Consider the following 24686-nt stretch of genomic DNA (forward strand, 5'->3'; position numbering starts at 1 on the left):
TTAGCAGTGCTTTAAAACTGATGCAGTCTGCAGTAAGACGGTTACCAACTTTCTTAGTGTGGCCAAACCATCACCTTTTCAGAGAAATATATTTCTTAAGATAGATAACTAAATAGATAACTAAAAACACATCTCCAAACTTCTGACTTCAAACTGATTAAACTAAACTTTACACTAAATAAACAAGACTTTAAACCTTTTTGCTTGTTCAGAAAAGTTTCAGGGAGCGGTAAAGCAATGACTCTTAGTAATAAAGTTTCACGTGTCGTTAATACACAGTGTACAGTGTAAAATCACAATTAATTCTTCGAAAGGAGCTCTCTAATTTTAAACTTTCCCTGACAGAATGTGTCTATACAGTGTGCTCTACTAGAGTCAATAAGCAAAAATCCTTTACAAGAGATACAACAAATAAGCACATCAAGGTACTGCCTTCTTCACTCTCAAGAAATTACTGAGGACAAACTGTTCCTGGTTGTTTTCCCTGCACCTTCAAGAGTACTGCAGTTGTAAGAGCTGTAAGAGTTGTAAGAGTGTATGACATGCATTCTTCCCTAGGGAGACCTTGTCCTCTTCTGTTGTCCTTACCCTCATGAGGGTAAGGACAAGAGATCAATCTACGATCCCCCCAGGAGATTCATCTCAGTTGATCACTTCCTCAAGACACTCACCAGAGCTACTCTTCTCTCATTTTATCATTCTTCTTTCTGTTTCTTCTTTTACTTCTGTTTTTTTCTGTTCTCTACTTTATTTTTCCTTAGAGGTAAAACTTCTAAGCTTCCACAGAACCATCACACTAAAAGGCATTGTATCCAGCCAGTCGATATGAATTGAAGGATAACTCTTCTACATTTCTGCAAAGAGCAACATTTTTGCCTGTTAAAGAGACAAGTCTGAGGATTTAATATAGCCTGCTGGTTCCCTTCAAAATGTATTTCTTTCTAGTTTGGTTTCACTTTCCTGAGCGCTAAGGCATCTATTCTCCTTATACTTCCCTCCCAGAAGAAATCCTCGTGCAGGGTATGTCAACATAGCCCTCCTACGAAAAGGAGGGTCTAGGGTTAAAATACTTCCTTCACTTCCAGCCATGAAAGTGGCCAAGAAGCCACTTCCAAACCCTTTCTTCCCCCTGGGGCTTGGCAAATTTTATATTCTGAGATGAACCCACACAGCAGAAAGAAAATTCACTTGAGTGAATTTTGGATCTCAATCTTCTCCTGGAATCTAAAAGTGCTAAAAGAATATCCGGAAGATACTTGTAAATTCTCTAGTCTCTTGTACATTTGATTAGTATAATTTGCATGCAACCGCATTTTAATTAAAACTTAAGCTTGGGAAGGTACAATGGTAGTTTACACCATATAACTTAACATATCTAACATATAGGGGACCTATATTCAAAGCTATTGTTAGTGAAACTTCAGATAGGAATTCAATATTCTCAAAAAGCCTTCAATCTGCATGGAAAAATTAACAATATTTTAAGAGTAGTTGAATCAATGTCCGGAAAATCCACTGAAAACCTACACTCCACGTTCACGCACCAAGTTGATACTCAACGGTAGGAATAACTATTGCACAGCCAGCCCACTGTGAAGCCAGTACAAACTGTGATACTCTGACTTTTAGAAGTTCCTGTTATTTATACACCTCAGAAACACCAAAGCCATCTGGTGTTTGATCTTATTTCAAAGTTCATGGAGCATCAAGGCAAGAAGGCAAGTGCCTTTCCCATTTTGAAGCCTCTAATTATCCCTCTGCATAATCCCTATCAGGAACATTTCAGTTGGTTCCTCCTGTCTGGAAGGCGCTACCTTTGCTGCTTTGGTGTGGAAAGAAGAACATAAGGAAAATGCTAATTTTCAGTGTTTAGGATCTATACTTCAGCATCTTCGTAAACATGGCAATTGAGTGAGTTCTTTTAGATGTCTATAGCAAGGAGCAGGAGCAAGCAGTTGAGAAAGAAGTTAGAATGTAATTTCTTAATTCTCGTGGAAAACTCCACAAGCAAACTCTTTCCTTTCATTTAGTATTAGCCTGGATGCTTGAAAAAATTTGTGCAGCAGTTAGAGATCCTTCTGACATGTCTGTACTGTGACCCTGAAGAAATCTCTCAGTTCTTTACCCGAATACCAAATATCCTAACCAGCCTCATTAAATATGTATATTTGAGAGGAACAGGGTGAAAAAAAAAAAAAAAATCACACAGCAACTGAATTTAGACCCACTTATACAAAGGTGTTTTCCAAAAAAACAACAAAATAAACTCCATTTCTAGTTATTGAGTGTGCCAAAGATATTTCTTCTTGTGCTTACTTTAGACCTCTTTATGATTACCTTGGGATGTATCTTTATTAAGGAATATCAAAAAGAGGGAAGATGTAATAATAAACGTAGAATTAATTTGAATTGACTCTTTCAATATCAAATTATTGAATAATATTAGATAGTACAGAATTGGACAATGTGTCTAATAAGCTAGTAAAGGGTTAAGGAAAGAGGTTTTTTTTTTTAGGAAACAGAAAGTCAAGTTATATCAGGTTAAAAAATAAAATACTGCATCCTACACCTAAATGCACACATGCTCCCTCATGCTGAGTAAGCCTCATTTTCAAGTACATTTTCCATATTTTCTTTATAATGTAAATCCGAGTACAAAAACTAGGCAGGAAGATCCGCCAAGATAATCCTGGGTAATGCACCTTGATTAGAAATTCTTGAAAGCATTTCTTTCAAACCTTCCTTCATTACCAGGCATGAGTCACAAAAAAAATTAAGATTCATGTACCTCTCATCCTAATATGTCTAAATACTCGAAAACCACTCTTGTGGTTTTATAGGTGGGTTTTTTTTGTTATTGTTGAGGAGGAATGGTGGGGTTTTTCGATGTGATCCCTATTCATCTGAGCTTTCTGGGGTCTGGGTAGGAATTAACTTAAAGACGAAAAGCACAATTTTTCTGGTAAGGGTGAACATTTTGAACGGGGTATCTACTGGCCCACTGTATGAACAGCAGCAGTGTTCAGTTTTGCTTACCTTTTCTAACTCCTTTATAATAATAATGCAAGTATCTCATCTGGATTCTGTAAAAAAAAAAAAAAAAAAAGGAAAAAAAACTTTGGTTTCCTAGACTACTTGGTAAGTCTCTGGCTGACTCATCACATACTCTGTCTCAGAGGCCTGTTTGCCTTCTCAAATTAACCTGAACGTGCTACTGCAAAGATGAATGACAAACCCGATACTTTCCACTTGCAAGTACTTCAGGTTATGTTATATAATTGTGACCCAAACCTTTACTTCAGTCTCTGTCACGTAGTGACTTTTCTACAGAGCAAATATATGAACTTCTAGAAATGACATTATATTGTGCATATATTTATACACATACACATATGCACCCTGCAAATAAGTATCTAAAGACATATCCTTTCAGTCTTTCAGGTGTTACATTATTATTATTATTTGGTGCTAGAGCCTCAGAATAACAAAAACACAGAAGATAGCCTTTTCCCAAGCAAAAGAGCAGGAAAAGTGGATGAGAAATAAAAGCATTTCAAGTAAACAGGGTCCGGGAGGCAAAGTACTTGAGTACACAAGATCATGAAAAGCCAAAATTGAAACCTTGATCTCTTGAATGTCAGGACTGTCTGATCCCTCATCCTCCTCTTTTTGTCAGAGTTGGATATTTATTTATATGATAAGACTAATCACTTAAACAAAAATATGGATCAGTATCAAGAACTCCTGTCTTTACTACATGAACTTTGGGCTTTTCCAACTGTTTTGTATTCAAGTACCAAGACACAATGATAGACAGCAAATGTTTATAATGGAAAAGTTCATTTGCGGGCACACCCAAGAAACATGCTAGGTTTCCCTCAGCATCTTCTCACAAACAAGCAAGGGGAAAATCAGTATTTTCCATAGTAGACTCTGATATTATGTTCACTTACTCTCCCCCATGAAGATGTATAAGCCAAGTAGCTCAGAGCAAAAGAGAATCAGCATAATCTACATTAAAGTAAATAAACAAAAAAGAACGTAACCAAGAAATTTCACTCTACCTTAACCACCAAATTTTACAGTGAAAATAAAGCAAGAACTGCAACCCTACACTTACTGTTGAAGTGCGTATAGTTTCATTGCCAGCAGCCTGAATGTTTACTAAATTAGGCACTCAAATAAAAAAAAAAATTATATAACTACATATTTCTTATGATCCATGTCCCTAGGATATTTTTAAAATTCTCCATTCCTTTTTTCCGTGACAAGTTTAAAATTTCTCTAATTTTTTTAAACTGGTCTAAAGAGTATATTTGCAGCTTCTGAGGCCAGAAAGGAGGGAAGGATTGCTTGGGGTTTTGGTAGTGCCCCTGCAAAGGGGTAATCACAAGAGAGCAGCCTCAGAAAACCGACGCGAGCGCTGCGCTGCTGCCTCTGCACTTGCTGCCTGGCTCGAGGCTGCCCTTGGAGCAACTGGGAGGCAAAGCAACGCTGTCCAAGCAACTGCCCTGGCCAGAAAATTAAGAGGCAGGAATGCTGCAAGAAGCACTTTCTAAGCAGAGCTCCAGCTATTAGCTGCCCCTTTCTCACATGCTTTACTTTCTCATACAAAACGGTGGCACCCGCCTTCATATGCATCCCTGTACCCATATCCAGCCAGCCTCAGGCATTAGTGCTCTCTCTGCTCTCCTAGTCAAGAGATTGCTTGCGTCAGTTTTGACCTTCCAGGGTCCCCCGTTTTACCAGGTTTTAACTGCGGCATGAAGAAACCCTGTCCCAGCAAATTAACCCTCCACCCCGTTGCATGCCAGCAGCCGCCTGCAGGGCGGCAGCAGCCGCCGCCGGCAGCCTCCGAGCCCCCCGCCGCAGGACGGCCGTGCAGCGCCCGCTGGACCCCCCCACTGTTGTTACTGGGAGGATGTCACATCACAACAGCTAATGGTCTTGTCCAAAACAGGAGCTTCTACTAGGGCCTACATGGATTAGAGAGCCTTATTCTAATTAACTAGGCTGAAACAAGACCCCTCCCCCCCTCCCCCCACCAGGACTGAAAACACAATTTTTAACTCTTAACCTTGAATTACAATTTCAATAATAATTTGCTCTCTCTGATCAAACAAGTATAATCTGAAACATTTTGCAACAACAACAACAAAAATGAAGGTAGAATTTTTCCAATTGTTCCTTTCTTTATTTTCTATCATGTTTATTTGTTGCGGTGCCCTAGCCACGGCCTGTGGGCTGCAGTGGCCATTAGGCCCCTAAACAGGATCTGATCAGCTGAGTACTTTTAAGAAGCCAGGTAAAACTCCTCATTTTTAATGCAGAAAGAGTATGAGGTTGCTACTCTGCTAGCCTTTTGTTCAGTTTTTGTTGTTGTTTTTGAGGTTCCACTTTTAAACACACATGAAGGAGGCTCAGGTTCAGGAACGGGGTTTTAAATTTCAAGTTGTTTTTTTTTTTTTTTTTAAACAAACTATTATCTCTGGAGAAGTCTATGAATAATCTCCTATATGAGTGATGAACTATATGGATATTTTTATTGGTGAACTACATGGCAGAAGCATGCTGTCAGTCAGAAGGCTACATATATCTATACGCAAAATCGATTAATCATAAATCAGCTAAACTAAATCAGCTGAATATTGTGATGCTGGCAATAAGAACTGGAATTCTAAAAGCACATTTCCTGAATTCTGTATTTCAATCTACTTTAGCTGATGCTTCTTATTATTGTATTCTTGCTTTTCCTTTTCATGGAATAGTGTACTTAACTTTCAGAAAGTCACTAACCTAATTTGCACAGACACGTATTTAGGTATTTACAATTCACATGAATAACAACTAAAGAGTTGTACAGATTTTTTTTTTTTTCCAGAATACGGTCCGAAAGAGAAAATGAGTACGTTACTATCTGGAACATCTTGTAAAGGTTCACTAAGTTGATGACTGTCTTATATGGAGCAATAGCTAATACTGCACTTAGAAATTGAAACAGGTTTTCTTGAAAAGGATGAAATGCATATTTTCTCATTACATATGCCCCAAAATAACATGCAGAATCTGTCAGACTGCATGATCAAAAGGCAGTGAGCACACGAGCAAGAGTAAAGAAAACAGTGGGAAGCCAGCTCTGCCTCAGCCTTGGCCAGTCACTCAAATGGCAATAACGCTTGTCTTTCGCAAAAGGGCAGGTCTGCCTGCTCTGCCTTGAGGGTCCATTGTTTGATCCCAACACCATGCTCTTTTTGGGCATGTAAAGGTTTAAAAAGTTACCAGGCTTCTTCAGAATTATTAAAAGAATTAAGACAAATTTTGCTTTTAGTTACAACTTACTGGAGAGAGAATTTCTTAGCCTAGAGAAACTCAATTTCAGTGCACCAATATGCAGCATCTCCCTGCAACGCTGTGCAGCATGCTGCAGGGGCAGAAAAGGCTCACAAGTCTTCCCTTCACTGCAACATTCTTTCTTAGCCATGCTGAAAAGGTATAAAATAATCCTTGGTAGAGATGAAATTGTTCATTTTTTCATTTAAAGCAATATCTTAGAAACCATCAGGAGGTCACATATTCCATTCGTCATATGATAGCGTTTTGTACCTTCCCAAAGGCAGACTGTATGCATAATTCACATGGAAAAAAAAAGGCAATAAAATGTCCAAAATGTTTTGCAAGAGATATAGCAAATAGCCTTTATTTGCTTTTGTGTTATGCTCTCTTTCCCCTTGAAAATACTCTTTTCTTTATAATTTTTGATTCAATATTTCTGTGGTGTTATTGTTGTTCTGTTACCTTCACCAAGCAAACTGCATATCCAGAATATCAGAGGATGCTTACTTGCTGCCACGTTCTCAGCAAGAAATATATGCAGTGAATTCACTGCTGAGAGATTTATGCAACTCTCATCAAAAAGTGTCATGGTAAAAGGTTTACATTGTAAAATGAAAGATCTTAGGATTGTGTGAGGTAGCAGGATGGGGAAGTTTGCTGCTTGGCATAGCTAAACTTTCATGAATGTTTATGAATTATTCTACTGGAAAATGAGTGACGGGCTCTAATAGATTTTGTGTATGTGCCACTATTCCCTGCTGCACTATGATGGGACTATTGATGTATAACAGTTAATACAGCAGAGCTGAAGCTTTTCCCTTCCTCATAGATGCTGGAGTTTTCAGAGCCAGACGCTTGCTAATGCCTATTAGTATGCAGCTGATTCCAAACATTTTCCAAATCCGGGGGACTGAGACGGCAGGAAACAGAGTTTAAGAGGAAGTAAATTAGATATCTAAAACCCAAACAAAGCAGGAATGCTAAAATCCATTTTGGAACATCTCCTAACAGCTACCTCATTCATCCATCGCAAATTATAAGCACATGCCAGGCATTAAATGCCATTCTATCTTTTTTTTCCACAAAAGTCAAGGCACAGAGTGTGCAGGTCAAAAAGGTAGAAAAACAAAGTCATATCTGTGCTACCACCTGCTCCAGACTGTACCAGAGCAGTAGGAACGGGGTGTGAAAGGGCCAGGTAACTGCCCTGGACACTCACTGTGCGTACAGCACCCTTTCCAGCGGTGGCATTTCTACTTCAGAACAGGCTTTGGCTAAGTTGTGAACCAGGAACTCCTCCAGACCCACCGGCTGGTCACAGCTCTTACTAACCTCTCTGTCCTGCTGGATCATTAAGTCACAGATTAGTCTGCTGTTTCATAAGATAAAAGCAAATCTCTTTTTCTACCTTCAGAGTGCCGCCACAGCACAGAGCTCAAGCAATGCTTGTCAGCAGGACCCTTCACAAAAGGAAAAGTGAACAAATAAAATATAAAAATAAACTTATTTGTACGACAAATCACACGCGTAAGAAATGGTCTCTATTCAGCTTTCCAAGACAGACAGGAAAGATGGCAAAAAGTCTGTCAGTCCATTAAGGAGTTGCATGGATCCTCCCTTCCCTCTTGCCGTTCCTGTGAAAAGGCAAGTTGCTGCCTGTAAGTTATTACTGTGGTTCTGCAAGAGCTCATCAGCACCTCTTCCCGCTGCACTCCGCTATTCCCCAACCAAAGCCAAACTAACTTGTGCTGTTCCACTACTGTAGTTTCCCTTCCCTATTTGTAAAGCTTGTAGCAGACAGTGTTTATGAAATATTGCAAGTAGGGCTATGTGTGCAGCTCTCACACTTCCTTCTCTGCCTTTTATCTTACTAAAAATGGCAATCTTAGGGGTAACTTAGAAAAAGAAGTAACAGGCAAAGTACAGTGTTTTATGGGGTGGACAGTTACGGAGACACAACTGCTTGCACTCTCTTGAAATTTCCCTTTGCTCTTTACAAAGCAAAAATAAAAGCAACAAACTCCAAAGATGCCCCACAGAATGGTTTCCTTTCCCAAACACAGGTAACAGCCGGATTTGGCATGCTTTGAGCCTACAAGTTCTCATGGTGCTATTCAATATACAGCTGCTTCAGTCATCCCAGCTGCTTGCTGCTTCTTTGTATAAATATATGAAGTTCACTACAGAGCCCAAATAGACATAAAAGCCTGAAAAAATGAGGTCATGATATGATTGCAATTTTAAAGGAAAGTGTGTATGTTTGTTTACTTGATAAAATATTTGTGTAAACAGGGTTCTCTAATCATACACATGATAACACTGAATCAACAGCGCTGGTACACCTTTGACATTAGTTGTTTTTATATCCTTTAATATGACAGTAATTAAAATTAATTCATGCAGATTTTCCTTTAAATATACTCCATTAGCAAAGAGTATTTGTCAAATCTACCTCCAGCACACAATGCCTAATGATATCCCTAAGCATTAAAGCCCTAATCTTGTAATTTATTGCTCAAAGCAGTTTACATGTATTAGTCTAATAAACTGCAAGCAGTGATTAGCAGATGTCGTCTTGTGCGTGGAATAATTTACTAGAAATTCATGCATATTTAGCAACAGTATGATACAATTAACTACAGTGGACCTGCCGAAATGAGAAGTAGCTGAGACGTCATGCTGTAGGCGAAAGGTGTTTTCAGTATTCTCAATCTCAGCGTTTTGATTAGGCTGCATAATTCTTGTTTACAGTTCATGATGTGCACTTGATTAGAAATCCTGATAGCCTCCGCAGCTGAATGACACAACTGTAGATACAGAAAACTGCACGGTTTACCACCCTGCCTTTATTCAATAAAATCCAGCACTACCATTTTAGGTGCATTTGCCACTGAGTTATTAATGGACCCCAAGACGGTAAACAGATCCTGATTCTCATAGCATGTCAATTGTTCAAAAAAAAAAAAATAAAAAAAGGAAACTGAGCTAGAAAAGTTAATAAGCTCAGGCTTATACAGAAAAGAATTAGGTGAATCTTTATGTTAAACTTGATTTACTGGCCCTTAACTACTAGTTTCAGTTAAGAACCTTGGCATACTTAAGGTTCCTACTGTGCAGCCCAAACTCAATGCTCGAGAATGAATAAGGAGTCCTGAGAACACAGAAAATTCAGCTTTCTACAGAGATAAGATTAGAAGACTGTAATACAGAATTAAAAATATTTCATAAGCAACTGTTAAGGCCTGTTATCAAGAGAAACGGTGCATACACATGTGAACCAACAAAAATCACAATCCAGAAAGCATCACATCTTAAATTTCCAGGTGACTGGAGAGATTTAGCAGACATCCTGGGGAGAATTATATCATTGGATCATAATACTAAAAGGTCTGAATCTGTACCCCTTTTTACCCTCCACACTCCTGGTGGGGGTTAGGGAAAAACACATGACTGCCTTGACTGACTTGGTGTTTAAGGAATGTGTCATGAAAGCCCCTTCCTTTACTAAGAATTTAAGGTATCTGAGGTCTTGAACTGAGATTCAGTGGCAACCAGTCAATTGTCAGTGAATCTGCATTAGGGCTGGTTTTTAAGAACCGGCAAGTCAAGCCAGGTAAAAACTGATTAGCCCAACGAATGAAAACCCAATGTGATTTTCTGTATCCTGCATCATTGAACATACAGTTTCTGGACTCGGTTTGTTCCTGCACAACAGAAAAGACAGGAAGATTGGCTCACTACCATTCCTGTTACTGAGGTCACCACTTTCATTTGACCATAATGTCATTTGAGAATTGGTAAAATGGGTCATGGTTAATGCTTCACAATACATGAATAATATCATCACAGGTATAAGTGTTGCTTCTTCAATAAAAATATCTTACATCAGTAAATGAGATCTTCCTCTCAGTTTTGCCAATAGAAATTTGCAACAAAATTAAGAAGGATCTAAGCCAACTTTATTTCCATCTCCTCCTATAGTGTGTCTGCTTTATAAGTGATTTGATTACTACAGTACTCAGCACTTCTCATTTCTAAATGGTTCTGATAGTTCTCAGGTTAATTGCTCCTGCTTTGAGGTAGCTGAAGAGACCAGACAACGTGTAACCCAGCCTGACCCAGCTCAGCAAGGGAGAAGAGCTACGGTCATAAAATCTGCACAGCTCCTTCTCCCCTGTTCTCCCCAGGTGTTCTGTGGCCTGCTATATTTCTCATGTAAGTAATTCATATGAATTACTCTGCTAAATACATAAAATATATACATAATATATGAAAAATACTTGAAAACAGGCCTTTATGGCAACTAGGCCACTGGATTTTATCTTCTGCAGATTATATAATTATTAGATTTACCATGTTATTTTTGCAAATAATTCTAAAGTGTTATAACGTTATATCATTTTTAAATCACAAACACTTAAGAAATGCAGAAGGCTATTAGCTTCATTGCAGCCCCTTAAACTGCTGTGAAATGAGCTCTAAATGTGCTATAAAATGACTTCAACAATTTATAAACCTCCCCTGATCAGCCTTAAGCAAGAGATAAATGTTACAGGAGACCATTGCTGCAGAACAGATAGTTACTCACTTTAGGGATGGGTGATCCTTTAGTAGTTTGTACTGAAAAGCAAATGATAAAGGTTTGTTTCTTTGGTATTCATTTCTAGCTCATTTCCACAAAGTCCCCAGAGTTTGAGGTTTACCTTACAGATTTGGGAAAAAGAAGGTTTTTTTGTTTTTAACTAGTACTCTGTATTCTCATTTCCCTGAGCTCTAGTGACACCTCTCTTCTCAACGCTATCCTCTCCTACCTTCTTACATCACTATTTTTTTCTGGGGTACTTAAAAGAAATCAATTACTATCACGTCTTGCCTTATAATGCCCACGAGAAGCAGAACTACACCTTTATAAAGTACAACAATCCCAAAATATGACCAATTCACTCAAGTTGCCCAAAGTACTACATAAGCGTTTTGAAGTAGCTCCTCGTGGAAGGAACTCAAGTTCTAAGCACTGAAGCACCATGACTGCAAATAGCTTACAAAGAAAACATGGCAAAATACATTAAGAGAATCCACGTTTTTCTTTTTCTAAGCAAATATATACATCATGGCCAAGAGTAGCCCGGATTTTTAATCTTCAGTTTGGATACTCTCAGCTTTCATGTCTCTAAAACACACATCTGAGAATGTAAAAGCAAATTTTCTTGACAGTCTAAATATGAAAAGCATCACACAGAAATCCAATGTCAATTACCCAACACCATTTATAAGAACTATTTAATAGGGACCTGTCTGACCGCCTTGAGCTACAGTCCCCAGTTCAAACCACTCATTTCTATTGCAGAATAACAAGCTACTGATCAATACAGGGAACCTTCTCTGAATACAAGTTAACTTTTTTCCCATCAGTAAGCAGTCTCCCTCTGGCCTCCCTAAAGCACACCAAAGCCAATCAATTTGCAGTATCTACTTTATCCACTTGCTTTTTATAAAATGCCGCAGTCTGATGCTTTAATGGGTGCAGAACTTTTGCACAGAAATCTTGTATCTAGTATTTGCATAATTCCATCAGGAAGCCAGAATATAAATATTTTGTCTAGAGCTACTTCTTACACAAGCATTTAGGACTATAGCCACATGAGAGAGAAAACATATAGGAATATATCTGTCCACACTGTTAGAACATAGGACAGAGAAAGCCACAGAAATTAACTGTAGTGTATTTTATATCTATCTATAAGCAACCACTGCATTATCCATACATAAATGGGAACTGTCTCTGCATGACAGTATGCAAGTTCCTTTTAGAGACAAATCTGAATTACTTTCTTTTGGGATTCTGAAGATTTATTCAGGTATTCTGGTTTTGTTTGTTTGTTTTTGTCCAAACTTACCCTCTTTTGTAGTTTCAGAATCCAGGCACAAGTGGGAAGGCTACAATCTGAGGAAAGACAGAAATATTGAAACAAACTAGCAGTGCCAGAAATCTCTAAAGAAGCTTTCCTTAAGAGTATATGTCCAAATCGACCATTTCAAAAGATGTGTGCATGCCTTGGGTAAGCTTGTAAACTTTCAGCTACTCACCTAAACCAAATTAGTCCCTGAACCTTTTGAGATACATCAGCAGTAATTTTGATGGGAATTGCTGTAAGAGTTTAAGAGACTATGATTCATAAATCCTATTAACCTCTTAATCAAGGGTCACTCTTAGAGTTACAGGCGACCAGAGCTGCTGCAGGCTTTGCTATGCGCTCTGCCCAGCACGGCCAAAAGTTCTACTTTCTGCTCAGTCAACAGTGCTTGAACCAGCCAGAAGACTCCCAAAGAATATGCATGTCTGAGAGTTTGAAATACTGTGCTCCTTTAAACATGAAGATGGAATTTTTAATGCTAACATTTGTTTACATCCCTTTTTTACATAGAAGGTTTAAAAACGTGAATGAATTGGCAAATATGAGACCAAGGATGATTAGGAAGATTTGCTTTCTTTACTAGACACTCATTTGCTCTTTTTTAGACAATACTATTGCTAACCTAGGCATTCCTTCAAAGCATGCAACAAATGGGGTCTGAGTTCAAAAATATACATAAGGCCTCCTTTGTGTTTTATCTTCCTAAAAACTGACAGGTACAATAGACTATAAATGTAACTTTTTAAATTTATTTAATTATTCTCATAAACTGTCCCCTCTTTCAGATAAGTTCTTTGAACATCCTGGACTAGATTATTAATTCACTGTTGATGTTGATATATGCCTGCAAATGAGGGGATAACAAGGACAGCTCATTGCAGACTCTCAAAGTAACAGGTACTAAGACTCTAGAATCTCAACCTAAATGATCCATTTTCAAAAGAATTGGCACTAAATATATGGACAAACCACCAAATCCTGGATTCCAAGCAGTGTAAGAAGCAAGTTCATTCCATCTAGTCCTCGGATAAGAGGCAATTTGGGATATGTTTTATCAGGAATAAGCAACAACAGAAATAGAAAGCAGCAGACAACGGTCTGGGAAACAATTGCTTTTAAAAGGATTTAAGGCTTATAGCAGATTATAACCTAAATATGAATCACGAGTACCACACAGCTGTAAACTGAGTAAAAGTCATACTGAGATGTCAAAATAGACTACAAGAGACATTATCATGATCAACAGATAAATACTAATAGTCATCCAGTTTAGATTTTAACTTTGTCCATGAACACATTTGCTTGGATTAAAAGTGCTGTTGACAGATTATTGGATCGTTTACCTTCCACTGCTTCACCTGCTCTCTGACCTTCTCTATAATATTAGAAGACTTTCAATAACAGCTACCTCACTGCTTTCTAAAACCACAACGGAACCTGAGCAGAGGAATAACATCTTCTGTTTCTTCATCTTAAAAAATAATACTCCTACTACTTAGGATATGTATGGATAGAACTCAGTTCAGTACAGAAACAAATCTGAGGTCTGATCTCCTCTCATACATCAGTTAGGAAGCAAAGATTCCCATCCATCCATTTCACGCTCTTGTCCACATTTCCTGGATTCCAGGATATTGCGAGGGCTGGGCTTTTTGGACGAGCAGCTAGGGCACGCTCCAGATCCCAGGCTCTGATGAACTGTGTTATGCTTGGCTAGGTAGTAAAGATATCCAGCATGAGAACTAAGAGGAGGAAGGACGCTGTAGACTCTGCCCGAGACTTCCATGAATCTCAGGTTGGTCATGTATATAAAACCTACTTCAAACACTTTTCTATAAATCCAGAATTCCCCCATTTCAGTATTTTCTTCTAATCTCTGTAAAGGTTGGTTCTGTATGCTCTGCAGTACATGCAAAACAAATCAATTTTCATTTCTGACGAATTTTTCTGTATTGTTTTATGGTACAGTGTAAAGGTTTTACCGTTGCTTCCCCTGGATGACCTGTAAAAGTCCCTCTTATGTCCCTCCTTGTAATTTTTGTGGCAAACTCAAGCTCATGCTGATAAAATTTCATATGGCAAAATATCATGAATTTCCACTTTTTATATGCAGCTGGAGTCAATCAATGTATACAGAAGCAATCTGTAACCCTGAGAGACTATTATCAGTCTAGGAATTTTCTTCTTTCCAATAATTATGATATGTAGTATCTCTTTCAGAGAACTATGAAGCCTAACTGTACCACAACATGTAGCACAGAACACTGCTCTACAAAAATATGAAATGTAACACACTGCCTTCTCATTTTAAATACATGTATTATATTATTACCACCTCACTGTCCAAGCCTTTCAGGCCAAGAGCTCAGTGCTAGTCACAGTGGATAAAGCTTTCCTAATCATCATTTTTAGCATGAATTATCCAGAAAGTGAACAGTAAACTGAAAAAGGATTTTGGATGTTAATTTACTCATCACTCTAACAAAAGGACATATTTCAGCATCCAAATGTCTGGACTTACCAGCAGAAACTTTTCAAATAAACATGCTACATTTTAAGAAAGCGTCTCCACCATTGCTGAGGGAAATTATCCCAGAACAGTCCTTGCAAGATCTCCAGGTTTACCAGAGCTGAAAATGCAGATAGAAGTCAACACGCATGTAATTTCTGAGTGTAATATTCTGAGAAGAGATAAAAGGGCTGCCCAGCTTAATATCATTTACTATTTTTCCTGTCATGGATAAAAAGCCAGATACACTAGTTAAATTTCAGGTAAAAGACACTGTGGCTGGTCCATTGCACTGTTTTTATGTTTTGCGGAACAATTTTTGAGACAACATCACAGGACAATTCAGATCAACGTAACCAATGTGAAAGACAAACACAAGATATAAGGAATAAAGGGACTGACATTAGTGAAAGAGTAAAACACAAAGTTTCAAGTCAAAAATAATCTTATTTTAGAGGAAAAAGATAAAAGCACCATGCCAGAAGAACAAATTACCCTGGTAGCCAAAGAACAGTAATGGGAGGAATACTATACTGCAAAGCCCAACAGCACTGATATATAGATTATTCATAAATTTTCTGCTATTCATTAGATGCTCATTGCTAGGAAGCAATGGATTAGGATTCAACAGGAAGTTCAATAGGAAGTAGGACTGACTGCAATACTATTATGAGCTGCTAATATAATGCCGTAAAAAAGCAAGACTAATATGACTTAGCATGTATCAGTTAAAATACTCGCAGTAGGGAAGTTTCTTAAGAGTGGCTAGAAGAGAGAATGAGGCTTTCAGAGCCCCTCTCTTTCTCTAGCCCTGCCATGAAGCTGGTTTTTGCTCTGCTTTAAGCACAGTCAGGCAAGGATGCTTAACCTGTATTTGCACGGTGCTTCCCTCAAGACCCAGCCTTGTTTTGATCTCAGATTCTGTAGCTGCGTCCTACTTCTCTGTGTGAGAGACAAAAGGCAGTAGGCTCCTCGACTATTAGCTTGAAGTTTGTCAATATTACACTTCTTGCTGAAATGCAGTCTTCTAACGCATATAATTCTGCAAACTGCATGGGTTTTTTTTAGCCCAGGAATTACGTTAATTTTAGTCCCCCCAAAAATCTGTTTTTATAACTTTAATCCCCAGAAGTTACAAACCATAACACACGCTTTTGAAAAATCACATTAATAATAATGGAAAATATCATTTTTTCATTTAGAAAGCTCCAAATTATTGTTCATGAATTAACAGCATGTTTTTAATCAGGAAATGCAAGGAGGGTATTTTTGTTTTGATTTTTATTTTGTTGGTGTGATTTTTGCAAGGGGGAGACGATGAAATTATACTGCACAAAAATATGTGAGCAGAAAAGCAGTGGGGCATTACCAAAGGAGGACCAAAAGTGGTAATCAATACTTGTATCCAAAGGCAGAAGAAAAAGCTTCAATCATCCGTGAAAAGAACAGACTCATCAAGTCGCATCTTATGATACTTGCTGTTCTTCATAATCATTTGTATCAGGCCAGTATTTTTACAGATCATTTCAAAGGTCATGAGGCCAATAATGGTTATGCTAACAATACTGCACATCTTCATTAGTATTTGATAGCGTTCCTAGCATAATAATCTCTGGCCAACGCAATACACACAAAAAATCCACTTTAGAATTTGTTATGTTAGAAGCACTAAAATGAAAATCCTTTTATAAGTAATATTAAAATTTAATCAAACATTGCTACAGTTGGCCATGTGAATTCTGTAATTTACTGTTACCTTTCATGAGGAGTTCCTTGTGTGCTCTTATAAGTTGCATAATGGATAGATGAGTATCTGGCTGTTACAGGTGATGCTGTGAAGCTTAATGAGTCACTAAGCAAAACAGTCCTGTGTCTGGTAGATGAAAAAGTAATAAAGAAAAAAATGTAAGTCTCTATATAAATTGTTTAAAATCCTGTTAGCTATTTAAGACCTTGGGAAACATTTTAGTGTTAGAAGACAACAAATTACATTGGACTGCTTTGAAAATCTATATTTAAAATCATCTACAAGCAAAGCTACTACTTCCACAAATCTAAAGAGAGTACTAACGCTTGGCACAGTTAGAATGAATGATGGACAGTGACTTTTGGAGACACAAGCTAGACAGGTCTGTGATGATCTGTCAGAGCCCTCAGTTCAGGTCCTTATCTTTTATGTGAGCTCACACTGCGTTTTTCTGAGCCTCAATTCCCTACCTGTACAGCAGGAATAACATATAAGTATTGAGAAAGAAAACACGTCCAAAAGTTGGGTGAAAATCAATAATAATCAACGTAGTCAGAGGAAAATTTTTTTAAGCTTTTTGTTATACGAAAAGTTTTTACTTAGTCTTATCTCTGAAAAGGCTCAAGAGGCTCCTACAATCATAGAAAATAAGTTCAGAGTTAAGTCTACGGTGTATCATCATGAAACTGAAGAGCAGGAGATGGATTAAAAAAAAAAAAAAAAAAAAAGGCTCCATCCAAGACTGGTAGAAAAAGGTGAAGATTTTTGTTTCGTAGAAACATTTCTAATCAAGTCCACTCAAGCAACGTGGGCCTTCAGTGACGCACAACAGGGCTTACAGATAGTAATTAAATTGCTCTCTCCGGCAATAAAAGATACCACTGAGTCTTTCTAGCCAATCTGAGCCTCTAATTACGTATGAAGGTTTTCCTCGCAGTTTGACATTCAGTGTCTTTCAAGGGAACTAAGAATTAAAAATGACCTTGCAGCACAAGCCCATAGTTAGCACTGTTTTTTACTTGGAGAGTTTTCTCTGTGGGTTTTCTGAGAAATGCCATCAGCTGATAGTTATCGAAAGAAATAAAAAGATGTCTTTACTTGCTTTTAAACAAACAAAATACACAGATTTCAGGCTAAATTATGGTACTTTTCATATCTGTCCAAATTTTAATTAAAATTAAAAATCTAGATAATAGAATTTTAATGGAATTAAAAGTCTATTGCCATTATACTGAATTTGCATGTCTTTAGAATGAAATTTAGCCTTGAAATCCTATATTTGGCCTGCTGTATATTATGGCTGTTATTGAAACAGTGTCAGAACCCAGGCATATCTCCCAGCTGTACTACTTTTTGCCTTGTCCAGTGTTAATAAACTCTGATAAACATATGCCAGCATATACACATATGGCATATAATAGCATATGCCATGGCAGTCCGTTTTATCACAGCTAACATGTTTAATCACTAGCTTCTTCCTCTCCAGCTTTTCACTGAAGGCTGCCCTGCCTTACGCCATCTGTGATTCCCTAAGCATTGCCTTAGACCATTTAATATCCTGATTTATACACCATGTGAGTCCACAGACAACGACTCTTGAAGGCTTGTGGTGGACTTCTGATGAACTGGGCTTCTTTCCCAAACTTTTTTGCTAACTTCCAGCCTCAGCTAATGGACCAAACCAAATGCTTTAAAAGCATACAGTAGCTACTTTGTGAATCTTACCTTTCTTTCCCTTACAGAGAAGAGATACAAAGTCTCTGAGAATGAGATTAGCCTGTTGAACAGAGACAACTCTTTTCCAGAACAGCTAGGCCTCAAGGGAACCGAGTAGTATGTTTAAGGGGCAGAAAATAGCAAATTGTAGTCTTGTCCAGCCTCAGCCCTATCCAGAGTAAATAAGTAGGGTGGAAACCTTTGCCAATTATCAGCCTGCATTTCCCCTACCTTAATTTTCCTGCGCGCTAATGGAGAAGATAACTGTCGTATCACTCTGTAAGTTACTCATTGCTGGTTATAATGCTTCCTGCTCCCTTCCCCATAGATGCAGTCTACGGCTGTGCCTTGCTGTACGTGAAAGAGAAGGGAACACAAACTGTTCTCTTCCTTCCTTGTTATGCCTACGTTTTAGCCTTGTCTGCACTTCTTGTCAGCAGATCAGCTGTTGATGCATGAACTGAATCACGTGCTTCCCTCCGCTACTGCAGTGGTGGTGCTGGAAAGACAAATGTCTCAATGCAAGCTATTCCCAGGTTACTCTCGATCTTTTAGAACTTAAAAAACTTTGGCCAAGTATAGCCCCATCGAAAAAAAAATACAGACACATCACTGCTTCCCTAGCGACATAAGCTAACGCAAGGGAGGAAGAACCACCCTCGAACTATTATTAAGGCAGGTAAAACCAAGTAAAAATGAGCAGTAAATAACTCCTCTAAGTCTTCTGAGACCATATGAACTGGCAATACAACACAACCCTCTTCCTTTCGTTCTACAGTATTGTTGGATAGATTAGTCAGTCAAAACATGATTTGATCCTGTGCTAGTCAGAACACCTGAATACAATTATATTTCAAACCTATAAATGACTCTAATATGCTTTATCTTATATATCCAGGACTAAATTCACTAGCATGACACTATTCAAATTCATTATATCCATTATTGCTACAAACCTCTTGCAGAAGCATAGATTCAGTTTTTAGAGCTGGACTGAAACTGGGACAGGGCTGTTCAGTTTACAAAGTTGAGTTTCAGGGATTCATAGGAGGAAGAACATGGAAAAGCATATTGATGCACTGGGAGGCTAGGACTGACTAGGACACTCCTGCTTCTTCAGGGACCTACCCTGATTCTTTTCAGCCTTTTCTTCCATATGAATGAAAGTAGAGGGACGTGTATACATGTGTCATATAAAATCCCTTTGCAGCAGTAGGCTCCAAAAAAGTTATCTTTGTCAATGAATTTCTGTGGTCTAATATATGTACACAGCGTTAGACTCAAATTCCTTTAAAATACCCCAAGACTCCTGGGTAATGTCCTTTGCAAGTGCTGATCAGGAATTGTATCTATTTTGTAATCTAAAGTAATAAGAATGTATTAATATGTATTATTAGTAACTGCCAATTTTATGTTGTATATTACTAATATTAATAGAATGATATGTACTATAACAAAATGATAACAAATATAATATTAATTAAAATAATTCAATCCGCAACATAAGTCCCATTGGTTTTGGCCTATAGGATTGAAAGAAGCAGGAGTACCTTTTTCATCTCCTACTACCATGAACAGATCCTACTACCATCCAACAGATCCGCATACTTTTTTTCATCAGAAAATATATCCATCCAAATCTTTTAACAAGTTCTGTAACATATACCTGAGCCCCATATCTGACCCTTTATAGTCTTCAACCAAATTGTTATAGACTGAGTCTCTCGCTCTTTCTCACACAGGAACATGTTTCTGTCATTTAAATATTTATCTTCTCCATTGGCAGAAATTAACATGACTAGTAACTACCTTTTTTTTTTTTTCTGTGAGAAGACCCACAAAGACTTTTTATGGATATGAAAAGAGAACTATTAAATCATGATGACAAAAATATGGACAGGGGACAATTATGGGTAAGCTCTATCTCTACTTATGCTTTATAAAACTTTAGTTCACGAATGGCAGTCAAACTATAAAAATACTTTATAGAAAAACTTCCTGTTTACTTTAAAATAGTCAATAACATAGGCATATCTACACATGTGTCTGTATGCATACATTTTAGTCTACATATATTTATTTTCAAGGTCTTACCTAAAGAGGAAGACTGATTATTTAGCTTGCTTATTCTGTTTCTGGGTCACAAACGCAATTTAGCAAGGATTAGTTGGTTTTATAAAGAGCTCTTCATATTTCATTCTCCAGCTTTCTTCAGGGAGCGGTGGCATATGGTGGGGGAGAGCTCGGATGGTGCTCTGCACCAGGCACGGGGAGCTTCATTCATAAGCTCCCATTGCTTCAGGCTTCAGACTGATTGAAGAGCTTGATGAATGCTCAGGAAGATGTGTTAAATAGGAAAATGATTCAGCACAGCTTTCCTGGGTGGGCAGGAGTCTTCACCACTCAGAGCTCTTCAAAGAGAGATTTTACTATTACATCTGCTCTTTATGGGACTAAAACCAGCACTCCATAAATAAGATCGAGCCTCAACAGGCATAGAGTAAGAGGCAGAGGGGGAAGGGAAATACAAGCACAGAGAGATTAAGCAATGAAAAATAAAAGTAGCGCACGATTAAGTGATATGTTCAACAGAGAGCTGTCACAGAGTTTATTATTTTGCAACAGATAATTCCTCTTTGCTGTTGCTTGCACATATGTTAAATTGCCCTATGTAAAACTTTGTTCTCTGCCAGATTCCTGGGATTTCTGCAGCCCTGCTCCCTTCATCCTGTACCACAAGAGAACGTGGGGCTGGCTGGAGAGCCAGCGACAGAGCATTGCCTGAGGCAACGCTGCGTGACAGGACAGACCACAGTCTCTGACCTTCCCCTGCTTTGCCCTGCATGGTTATCCTCCCCCTTAAACTTCCCATTACCGCCTGACTGAAGAGCCCTGAGGTAGCTTCCAGGTTGATCCCTAGAAGAAACTCCAAGGGCCCGAGAGTCCCGCAGGCACCGAGGAACAGCTTCCAATACCAGGAGAGGAGAAGGGCCCCTTCGCATTACAGCTGCTGATGCGAGGCTGCAGGAGCCTTAAACGCCTTGAGAAGAAAATACACTTTTGCAAGCACTTAAGTATTTCTCCGGTTTGTCCTTTCACGTTTCTGAAGACGGAAATGTTCTAGAAAGTGATTGGAATGGATTTGCAACTCCAAAAGGTCCAGAGGCCCAGCAGAGCTGACAGCAAAGAAAGCAGCAAGTAGCTGCAGAAAATCACCAGGAAGAGGAAAGGAAAGAGTAGGTTTAGCACTATGGGTAAAGGCCTCTTTTGAAGTCTGGTTTCTATGGCACAGATATCATCATAGTGACAATCTAACCCTGCTTCTGTGGACGTAACACTGTGACAGATTCTCAAAGAAAGTTTCTCTCAAAACACGCTGATTCCCATGCCCTCCTGCTCCTGAGGCAAAAAGCAATGGGGTGGGGGGAACTAGCAAAAGGTGCAGACAACAAGACTGCACCTTTTTAGCACCTGACTAAAACATCCTTTAACAGCAGGTTGGTGGTAGGGGATGTTAAATACAAAATATCAGCTGATTTGCTATGAGGTTTGAGCTGAACATATGCTGCTGGAAGAGAAGGGTGATAAATCTCCAAAGAAAGAAGATGAGAGACCTAGGTAATAAAATACAAGTTTTTCCTGACACCAGGATAACTTCTGGTGGAGGAGCCTCAGGGCTGGCTGGGTTGTCTCCTTGACCTATTGAAGAAACCAGTTTAAGTAATCTAACAGCAACAGGAATCATTCAGTGAGGAATCATTCCTAATGATCCAGACATTAGGAAAATCTGAAGGTTGCCTAGCTCCTTTCTCCAGTGCTGACTCTACAGTTTCTAAGAAAGAATATTTTGCAAATACTGGTGTTTAGACTGGGACCTTCCTTCTTATTCTATCTTTTGGTTTCAGTGTCCCTAGGGCACCCTCTTAACTCCTTCGGGTCTGAGGAATAGGTTTTCAGCTGAAAGCATTGCTCTGCTTCCTTCAGCATCAGAGTTGATTCACAATGCAGTTTCCACAAGCCGCAGACAGAACTTGTACGAGTTCCACCGTATCATGGACCAGCCCTGCTTCAGTGTAAACCTTCAGCAACCAAACAGTGCATTATAGCATTGGAATCACTTCTATCAGACATACAATTTTAAAGGCCATTTTTACAAGGTAGTTAGCATTTCTTGAATTTTTTTTGAAACTATGAGGAAAATACTCCGACAGTAAATGTGATTTTGACATTTTGAACAAAAAGTTTTACATTACTTGTATCAAAGAATTTCTCTTTGCCTTTACAAATTTTAATTGAAATCATATTTTAGACACCTGGGATAAACAGAGGTTAGAAATTATGAAAAAAAGTCACAATCACTTAATATATATCAATTTCAAGGAAGGTGACTTTGATAGCACGAGCCTTTTATAGCCTTCTGATTAGTTAATGCTATGTTTTTCTTTCACACCCGGAATACATTTGATCATATACTAGTAAGACAGCATCTTTGATAAATAAGTGCTAGAGTAACACTTTAGAGCAACAGTTGTACAAGTTTAGGTTCCCAGCTTCCAGCACAGTTACCCAGCTGTGAAGAGCTTTATTTGCCCAGTTCCACTCATTCCTACAATATCCAATATTAGAAACCAATAGCTGTTCAGAAGTACTGAGCCTGCTGCTGTACTCATTCTTGTGAGAAAGTTTCTCCATGTGGTTATAACCAAGAGAACTTAATTTCTTCTCCAGTAGCAATACTACTGAAGTATCCAAAAAGAGAATTTCCTTTGGATTTTTACTTTGTTTTCTTCCCCCAGTTTGCTATGATTATCAAATGTGTCTGAATTTCCCTTTCTCTGTTTATAGACATATACACATAAATATGAAACTAGACTGACTGTTTGTATCAAAAAAAAAAATCCATTGGGCCTGTTCCAAAACATACCCTACCGTTTCTTGGCAGAACTGAAATTATTGGCAAAAAAATATGGCCTATTTTATATTAAGTAGGCATTTCAAGTAGTTTCAATATAGTTGCAAAACTGATTAAGGAAAAATTGCCTCAATTATGAGGATTGATATTTTATATTAAATTAAATTTAAAGTTTTCAGGTCTGGTGTCTGATGAAATACTGGTTTAAAAATTATTTGGATGGAAATGTTTTTATGATCCTAGTAAATAAATTGGTGGAAAAATTATATGAAGCAACATCTTGGTGATATAGCACAATTATTTCAGAGAAATTTCACTAAAAAATGTTCTGCCTTTCATCTAAATATACAGTTTTATTACAAAGTGCTAATCATTCTCTGTATTGTCATGTGATGCATTGAAGAAACTCCTCATGCAGTATGTTTGGTATCTCTGAGCAGCTAAACAGCTGAGCTGAGCAGAACTTCACGGTATATTCTTCCAGCTGGCCATCTCATTTCTATTTTACTAAATGATTACTGAAAAGCTTCAGAATGACTAAATATAAATGCCAGGTAAAGGTTATTTCAATACTGAAGGACAAACTACTTATTCTAGGCCATCATGCTAGGAAAGAAAATCAAATTCTTTGTTACACATTCATGTTGCAAAAGTGAAGGATTTAAAATGTTTTGTTTTCTATATGGTTAAAAAAGAAAAAACTATGAATCTCTTCTGCTCTGCCTAAGAACAAACAAAATTAAACATGTTTGTCCTCATCTAGTGTTAAATACCTAACTCACTACTGTGTTTGCAAGCAACAGCTGAAAATGAGCGTTAATTCTGCATGGAACCCGAGCCAAATCTTAGAGAGCCGGATTTGATGCAGTGCTTGAGAGCTTCACTTGAGGAAGTGATTATGTTAGGTGAGCTTTCAGTAGGCAGCAAATGAAAATTTAATCCATTTTGTGCTAAGGAGAACGCAGTGGTGCCATCTTGCAAATGAGACTGAAAAAAGACCATTTACCTAACGGTAAAAATGATGATGACCTGTAAAACTCTTCTCACAAGTTTTAGTATTATCCTTTGGAATCACCTTACTGTGATCTGTGGCCTAGTGGACAAATTACTCTGCAACACTGAAGAACCTCCCTCCTCTCATCAGTGTCTGAACACTAATCCAGGTGTATTCACAGACAATTTACAGTCACCTGTGCTGTTGCCAGTGTTGTCTGTTACCTTAAATTGCTCTCCTGTGCTCAGGGTTCATTCCCTTTACATATCTATAGGGACTAAGTCATAAGGCTTTTACCTCGTTAGATACATTATTCCACCTCTACCTTAACACTAAAATACTAAAACTTACATCTAGAAGCAGTCTGTGCTGGAATAATCTATCATAAAATGAGTGACAGACAATAATCTTATTAGGCAATGTGCTGTCTTTTCCTCCCATCCAGACGCATTTTCAGTAATACTTTAGAAAGACACCACACAAAAGGTAAGCATAACTGTAAAAGTAACAGCTTCATGTAAGCATGCTATTTCATATGCTGCAGTTTGAAGTACTATAAA

Source organism: Struthio camelus, chromosome 13 (assembly GCF_040807025.1).
Source record: "Struthio camelus isolate bStrCam1 chromosome 13, bStrCam1.hap1, whole genome shotgun sequence".
NCBI classification, from domain to species: Eukaryota; Metazoa; Chordata; class Aves; order Struthioniformes; family Struthionidae; genus Struthio; species Struthio camelus.